The 9239-nt window shown below is 32.2% G+C and overlaps 1 long non-coding RNA gene across 2 annotated transcripts; it reads left to right on the top strand.

Annotated features, from left to right (window-relative positions):
• The first annotated feature begins 6181 nt into the window (after positions 1–6181).
• LOC134707651 (uncharacterized) lies at positions 6182–7810 on the top strand. Of its 2 annotated transcripts, none has more exons than XR_010105747.1 (3): positions 6182–6250; positions 6748–6866; positions 7384–7810. It is a non-coding gene; the product is annotated as an uncharacterized LOC134707651 (long non-coding RNA). The 2 variants fall into 2 exon arrangements; XR_010105746.1 differs by lacking the exon at positions 6182–6250 and adding an exon at positions 6261–6410.
• The last annotated feature ends 1429 nt before the right edge of the window (positions 7811–9239 follow it).

The raw sequence follows: 9239 nt of genomic DNA on the forward strand, positions 1-9239 counted from the left end.
GCATAGATCACCCCCAGTTGTTGGGTTTGTGTTGCTTTTGTATTCATATTTGTGACATTTTAACCTATTGTGTCTGTTCGTTTGGTTTACACATCGTTGTAAATATATTGGAATTTGATGCGTCTGTCATACAAGTTAGAGATTTTGCTAGCTTTAAAACCAGGTTTAATGCACCATTTATTACATAAAAAAATGCCTATACCAAGTCAGGAATATGACAGTTGTTATCCATTCGTTTGATGTGTTTCAGCTTTTGATTTTTCCATTTGCTTAGGGACTTTCCGTTTTCAATTTTCCTCGGAGTTCAATATTTTGTTATTTTTACTTTTTTAGTCATCTAAAGATTCGGATTAGCAATTGTATGACTCGGCGACTCCCCTCGCATCCGAAAATAAATACAAGGAACTACTTATAATTTATTAATCACTAACCTTGAGCCGTTATTAGCTGAGCTACAAAACGATATACTTCAAGTACGCTGTGTATTTTTACTGATAATTACAAAAAAAATCCGAGTTTAGTTTTTTTCTGATTTTACTGTTTGGTTTATTGTTGCAGACCGTACGGTAATATATATTTGTTTATTTATGAGTCATTTAGTCATTTTTGAAGAGTTGACTGATTGGCAATCATAACCACATTTTTTTTTCATACAATTAAATTATATAAATTTACAAAACATATGACCAAATATGATAGTCACATGATTTCCTTCGATGTCTTTAGAAATGTTTGTTTAACCGGAGTCACGTGCACCTTTCTGACTGTATCTGTTTCCTGTTCAGATAAGATAGGTATTATGAACATTTGAATGCCGATTGTATCTGTGCATTATGTGAACTTGCATATCTTGTACGACATGACTCAATCTGCAATCTATGCATGAAGCTTTTCGAGATTATCACGGAGTGAAGGGGTTGCATTGTTTTTGCATTGACATTGTTGACGTCAACGACTTCATGAAGTAAGCAAGCGTGGGCGCTTTAAAGTTGTCATTAAAGTTACGCATAAACAGACGTGTTTACATATTTTAGCATATATTTAATGAATGGCTATTATTTATTTTGAATTTATTGAACCATAAAACTAATTTTTGACTCTTCACATTGAATTATCCGCGAAGCGGATTGTGTAAAATGTGAAGAGTCAAAAATTTGTTTTATGGTTCAATAAAATCAAAATAAATTATTGCCATTCATTATAAATAAATTTCTATCAAAAACAAGGCTCAAAGAACTTTTTATATTATTTATCTTGACAATAACAACGTACACACATGTTGGCGTATGAATACACAACGTCAGAGTGGGCGTGTCGCCATCATAAATGACAACATTGCAAATAAATCTAATAATTTTAACCAATCAGATGACAGTAAATACACAAAATTTATTTATATATATATATTGTTTCTCGCTGCTTTGGAGACCCATTGGTGGCCTTCGACTTTTGTCTGTTTTATTGTCGGGTTGGTGTCTCTTTGACACATTCCCCATTCCCATTCTCATTTTTAACATCTTAACCTGTATATTTATTCAGTCATAACCAATTGATTAAAACACGCCAAAACAACAGAAGTGGTTTTACCAAACTATTGTAAATAATACAAAGTACGAATCAACCGCAAAGTTTGACAACCTTATATTAATCAACTTGAATGAATAGAACTAAATTCATAACAGTGTGGTCGACGGTAAAACGTTTATTGGTAATTATACTGAAAAATTCACCTATAACTTGTTTGTCGTTGGCGATGATTTTATGCTCACTCAGTCTATCAGAGGCCTTCAAGTGGGGATTTAAATAATCACTTGTTAACACATTTTTATACATAAAATGAAACTTTCTTTTCACAAATCATTTAAGGAATTTGTTTTAAATAATTTGTTTACCATCACTTACTACAGTTTCACTTTTAAGAATGATAATGTTCAGATCTGATATCAATAAATAGTGATAAAAAAAAGTTTATTCATTGTAAAAAAAAACAAACTTTTAAGTAATGGGGACCCGCGTTATTTCACAAAATATCTTATTGATTAAGAGAACAAAATAATTTAAGACCTTCTATTTATTCAATGATAACCATGTGAGCTATGTTTGTGAAGAGTTCCAGATGACAAAAAAAATCATTTTTTTGTTGTTGTTATAAACCATAAATCGATCCGTTCATTCAGATATTTGTCAATTTGACTTGGCTCTTAAGTCCAACACACAACTTTTCTCGAAATTGGTATTTTTCTTACAAAAATTACATTCATGTGATGTATTCTTTCGATGGAGAATGAATGTTGCACCTTATTTTATTTTTTGTCAATTTTTTTGGGTGTGCGTATCATTGACGTATAAGACGTCAACCTGACACCCCTTTATTCAAAAACATACGAGATGGCATTCATGACAAAATAACTAAATTAAACTTACAGCAGAAGAGAGATAATGAACACCTCCTTTATAGTCTACTAAAGATCGAAGTCACTGGTCTTTTTTTTAAAAATGATGTAAACTTATAAAGGAAACAACAAACAAAATAGTTCGAATATTTATATTCATTTGGAAAAAGTAACGATGTGTAAATTATAACAATTATCTTATTTCAATTGAAAATCAAACTGTTGAATTTTTCCGCTGCGAGCAAATTTTTACTTTTGGTCGTATTTGAAATTCAATATTAATCTTGTATTCTTGTTGGAAGTTGCACTGTGTAGTTTATACTCTTGTATTTTTTGATGCCACACAAATCCAACACAGACAAAAAAATGGTAGGTTTAAGAAATAATTGATACAAGCTATACTTTATTGTAGTTTTAACATGGGTAGGCATTATATTCATGGTTATTTTTGCCCGAGCGATATCGAAAAACTATTACATTTTTGTATAAAAAGTGTACTAGTTCAGTGAAAATGTACGCCGTACTTTACTCCTAAACAAATAAATGAACAAAAATTAATAAACATACAAGACTTCCAAAGGCCAGAGGCTCCTTACTTCGGACAGGAGGAACAAATGCGTCCTGTATGATTTTGTAAATAAATTCATCTTTTAAAAATAGTCGAAAACAAAATTGTCTGTCCAAATGAAAGGTGCATTATAGAAACATAGATTAGAAGCTGGTTGCAAAAGTTGACGACAAGATCTATTTACAATTTGAGTATGGCCTTATACTATTAACCTGAAATAAATATATTTATAGCAATTCCCTTGATACGAATACATGTTGTCTTGGACTTGTTTTGCTCTTTGGTTGGGTTGTTGTCTCTATGACAATTCAATTCTCATTCTTATCATAGATTTAACTGCATGTAAAAAAAAAGAATGTGTGGTGTGATAGACAATCATACAAATTCTTTCCAGGGACCAACAGGTGTTAGCAAACTATAGGCCCCCGTATGGCCTTCAACTATTAGCAAAATACACACTTTATAAAATGAAAGCTCCAAGAGGTCTTGGCATGTAAATACGAACACGAAAGTTGAGCGAGAGAAAAACAATAAGGATACCGCATGAAAATTGGAAATGGTCCGCAATATTAATTTAGTCAACTCACTAAGTTGAAATTAAAGACCTGGAAAATTTTAGCCTTTTCAATGGATGTGATGTATGTTTAAAAAAATCATGGTTTGTTTAGACATTTAATTCAAGTCTTGGTTTTAAATTATTTGCAAGTAAGTTTAAAGTATTTAAAACAAATAATAACTCACAGAAAGACGTCAAATCCATCAACAAAAGAAAGAAAAAAATGAATAGACGACCTATAACGCACAGAATATCATGTATGTGTTCGGGCCGTATAAGTATTTGGACCATACGCGAATGGTCGGGAACATATTTTATTTGCGATCACAAAATGAAGAAGTCGTCCATTTCTATGTAAATTGGGTCGATTTGAATACAAATAAGATGAATGCGTTTCTGTTGCCAAGTGTTTTACACAAAGTAGTAGCAGTATAGCAGAACATTCTACCAATACAATACCGTAAATGCATGCAAATTTCACAAGGTTTAATCCAAATAGCTTTCTTACTATCCAATAACTTTCAAGTACGAAAAAGACAGGGCAGAAGTATATTTTGTTTATATGTTATGTATTTGCACAACTTTTGAAAGTGGATTATGCATTCGTTCTAAAATAAATGTTTAGACCAGTTAAAAAAGTTTAAAAGATGACATAATTCGACAATCGCAATTTTTAAATAGATTTGACGTCCGAATAAGATAATCAATCAACACATGCATTGCAATTTTTTAAACCAGTAAGTCATTCTTTTTTTTCAAATCACAAATTCCTGATTAGTAATTCGAATTATTTTATTTAGGCGTTGAGAACCTTTGGTGACCCCACAGTTTAAATGTCTATACTAAGGACGTCGTGAGCAATGGGCGTTGTAGACGAACGTTCACCTAATCTGACCCAGTCAATGGGAAATTAAAGTGCGCCAATCAATGTCCACAACCACACTGTTATTAATTCGATTCTAAAAACTTACAACAGCAAAATTCGGGTGCAGCATGTGAAACAAAAACCGCTTACGCTTCCGGAGCACATGATATGCCCCTAAGTTTTTGGTGTTTTTATTTAACCTTGTCTTTAGTTTTAGTGTTTTGCGTACTACAGTTTGTTTGTTAAGTTATTTTCTTTCTATGCCATGACATTGTCAGTGTTTTTTCGGCTAAAGAGTTTGAATGTCCGTCTGGTATATTTCACCTCCCTTTAATACTTGACCTAATGGAAGAAATATAATACGAAATCATAGATTCAGATGAATATTGTGTAACAAACATCAGACACACGTGTAATACTTTCAAGTCACACCAGCGACTAGTCAGCGTGAAACCTCATCGAGAATCAACTGTTCGTCACACTGTCTTCCCAAAATCCGCCCTTACATACTAGTCAGTATTTATGGAAATGAGTATAGTATTACATTCACCAGTAGTCAAAATCAATTATTCATTGCTTACATGAAGAAAAAAAATAGACACAGGCAAAGACATTACAACTTTTCACAATATACCGAGTACGTTGTTTTTCATTATAAGGACAACATTGGAGAAAAAAACTAAACAAACTCAAAATACGAAAACTAAGCACAAGGACATGTACACTTATCCTTGAATATTCTGCAGCTATATACACGCACCAGCACATTGTTCGAACGTGTCTAAATTAGAAACATGTATGAATATTGTAAATCGGAAAATATGTATTTCAAATGATTTGTGCAATAGCGTATAATTTAGTAATAGTATAAACGAATGTCACTTGATTTGTTTTGCCGCAATTCAAATCACTTAAAGGACGCCATAAAAAAAACTGTGTGCTAGATGCCCATTCAACAGAATATAAACCATGACGAATCGTGCAAAAGGAAAAAGAAACTCCCCTCAGCCGAAATATGCATTCATGCACTTTTTTAAACTGTCTTATGTGATCAGACCACGTATGTAGAGATACATTAGTACTTTATGATGATGGAGCACAGATCTAGAGATCATCACTAACAGCTTTTAGCAAGAAAAATAATTTTACGTCATGTAACTAAACCTGTACAATTTTCGTCATGAATTATCGGAGACAAAACATTCTGGTCGTATCTATGATTGCTATATCATTAGATGACAATATTTGACACACTGCAAATATTGCGGACGCCTGACGCGTCTAGACGCGTTCCATTTTTAAACACAATATGTTCAGTTATTAACATTCGTGTTCCACATTAAACGCTAGCGTTAAAGAATATAACACATTGTGTTCAGTCTTTGAACGCACATGTTCAAGACAAGTGTTCTAAATTGAACACTAGAAATGTTCTAATATTGTAATGGGGAGTGAAAAAATATTTCATCGCTTCAGAGTCAAACAGACGATGAATAAGGGTTATTCGCACTATAGTTTGACGATAAATGTATTTTAGCTGTATCAACATAAGCAAATTATAGTTTGGTAAAAAAAAAAAATGAAAGAGCGTATTTATATAAGCGTGCAAATGATTGATTTTTAGTATAAATCTTCTTTCTAAAGGACTTAAGTTCTTTGGGTATATTTTTTTAAAATGTATAAATGTGTAAATGCTCATGAAAACGTTGCTATTGTAAAAGCGTTCTGGCGTCGAACATGATGCGTTCAAATTTACCATTTCCCCCCGAACGCCATGTGTTCCAAACATGCCCGCGTACAAGTTTGTTTTTTGATCGTGATTGAAGAAGCTTCACTGAAGAAAATTACAGCAAAACTTGATTTAATAGGTATGTTTAATCATCTATATTTATCACACATTTTTTTTTTAGTATTAAATCAACAAATTTCTACTTTCACAGGACACACTGAAGTATAAATGGAAGTAGAACATTTTGTGTCAACACATAACGGTGCTGTTATGCCATAATTCGATTTAAAAAGTAGGAGGTTCGTTGAGAGAATATATTTAGATGATTATGCTATAAAAAAAAATAACCAATGTAAATTTATACGTAAATGTTAAGTGATATCGTTGCTATTGTAAATGTGTTCTAGTCTCGAACATGAAACGTTCCAGCTAATCGTTTTCTCTGAACACCATGTGTTCCAATGTCAAGACAGAAGTTTGTAAAAAGGCATACTGCAACACTAATTTTAAATTTCTTATGTATATGTTATATTAATAGCTTTCTCATTCTTAAATACTTAAATCTTAGTATTTCATTTTAGCAAATGTCCACCGTTCATACATGTATTGTTATGTATTCTTATGTTACTTTTATAGGGTACAAACACAACTACAGTACTGAGGGGTAATTGTTCGTGCATACCTCGCCGAGAATGAAGAGAAAATGTCGCAGTTCAAGAGATGACTACTTATCCTGCACCATAAAAGTACTTTATGTAAGTTTAAGAATTTTAGGAGTGCCCATTGACTTCTTACAAGTTTTGTTATTGCAGATTTATCAATAAAATGTGCACCATTCACTGGAGTACATTATAATCCGAAAACTATTTGAGCTAAATTCGATATAATAACATCAATTTAAATTGGAATTATCGTATACAGATCATAAGTGAAATTACTACATATCTTAAAAAAAAAGAGGCAAAAGGTAGTTAGTTTCTAGAAATGTGAGCAGTTAGTTTAGTGACAAGTCTAACGACAAAGTTTTGCCTAAAACACCTATGAGCATTTGCTGGACACTTCCTACGATCTTTTTTTAAAAGCTATAGAACACGAGAGCCCATATACTTGAAAATGCATGTATACCACTCTTTAACAAATGTATCTTATCTAATAATGCTGAAAAGTATAATGGAATTACAAAAACGAAATAAGAGTTTAATTCTAATTCTTAAGGAATATCGACATGATCCATAATTTGTTTACTCATACACTTTATATGTTATATTTTAGAACTCACAGTTGATGGATAACAAGGTTAAAGAGTAGTTATAACCCAAGGAGACGAATGTTCTAAAAAATGGAAGTTCAAAAGACGAATGTTCTAAAAAATGGCAGCTCAAAATCAGTTGTAGACGACTAAAATCATGTTAAAAAGTACCTTAAGGTAGCAGTGTTACATGAACACCGACTCGACTAGCTAGTAGCAGCATATACACAGGGTATTTTATGTTTGATATTGACTATCTGAGTGCTATGAAAGCTGTGGATCATCGAAAATATTGGTGATAAACGAGTCATTGACATAAGTATTTTGTAATTCAGGACAGTGCTTGACTTGAGAAGTTGCAAACGATGAGTTAAACTGTGTTCATAAGTCACTAAACTTTGTTGTTACATACTAATTTTAAATATGACGAACATTTTGTTTATGGTTAAATGTTTGGACACATTAATTTTTGCAAATTACAAATGTTATATTTTTAACTTGTCTAACTTGTCATTTTAAAGTTGCTTCAATATTTCACATTGTATTGTACTTTTTTTTTTTTTAATTTTGCCTCTTTTAATCAATTAAAGATGTTTTTAATCAATTTAATTATTTGTTTTACAAGACCACAATAATGTTTCAGAGAATAAAACACTTTTTTCTGGAACATGTAAAATTGTGTTCCAGTAATATACACTATGTGTTCTGGATATTAACACATACTTCTGGAACACAGTCCGAGCGTTCCAGAAGTGTTACAAGGCTTGGAACGCGTAACGGCATACAAATTTGCTCACAAGGTCATGTTCCAGATTCAAACAATAGGCGTTCAAGGAGTACACACTATCCGATCAAGAATAACACACATAGCGTTCGAAGGATGCACACATGATGTTAAAAACTGGAACACCAAAGCTAATATTTAGAACACTGTTACGCGTTCCAGATTCAAACACTCGGCGTTCAAGGAGTACACACTATCCGTTCAAGAATAACACACATAGCGTTCGAAAGATGCACACATACTATTAAAAACTGGAACACCAATGTTAATATTTAGAACACTGTTACGCGTTCCAGAAGTGTTACAAAAGGGTGTTCAAAAAGTGTTCAGATTCTTAACACTTTTATTTACAGTGCAATTAATTAGAATACTCAACTATTCAAGGGAACTACATATACCCAATACGGTTACACAGGAAGAGTCGTTTGAAATATCATTAATGCTTGGAACATACTTATTTTGGGATATACTAGTAGTCGAGGATGAAGTACTATAAGGAAATAGTCTATAGTCTGAATAAGGTTTCTTACTGTCCGGTATAATAAGGGAAAGAGAAAAAACGCGATATGTGCTTATATATATATATATTTGATAGTTTAGATTGCACAAATCAGAGGAATACGATATTGAAATGTCTAAAAAATATAAAGACCTAACGCACAGACGTTCTCGACCGACTAGAATAGCAAGTTCCAAGGTCCGGAAGAAGATACGGAAGTAGATTGTCATTGTAGATGAATATGGTAAACAAGATTAATAATTTGAAAAAAGTATTCAAGATAAGTTGAAATTGTTCTTTTATGTTAATAGAAACTTTGTTAATTTTATTCAACTTAGTACATTCCTTGAGAAAGAAATGTTTAAATTGTATTTATTTTAAAAATGGACAGCAAATGTGTAACATGTGAACATTTCCATTTTTTGCGACGCCCAGTATGGCGGGATTATCCCTGGATAACGATATTCTTTAGTTTGTACTTAACCATTGTCGACGTTTTCGACTCAAGTGACTCACAATGGGTGCTTATTTGTTTTTCTTAAAACGGATGTCTGAAACATGTGTTTTATGCGTAAATTACAACATTTTTAATTTCT

This window comes from Mytilus trossulus, chromosome 1 (assembly GCF_036588685.1).
Source record: "Mytilus trossulus isolate FHL-02 chromosome 1, PNRI_Mtr1.1.1.hap1, whole genome shotgun sequence".
In the NCBI taxonomy this organism is placed as follows: Eukaryota; Metazoa; Mollusca; class Bivalvia; order Mytilida; family Mytilidae; genus Mytilus; species Mytilus trossulus.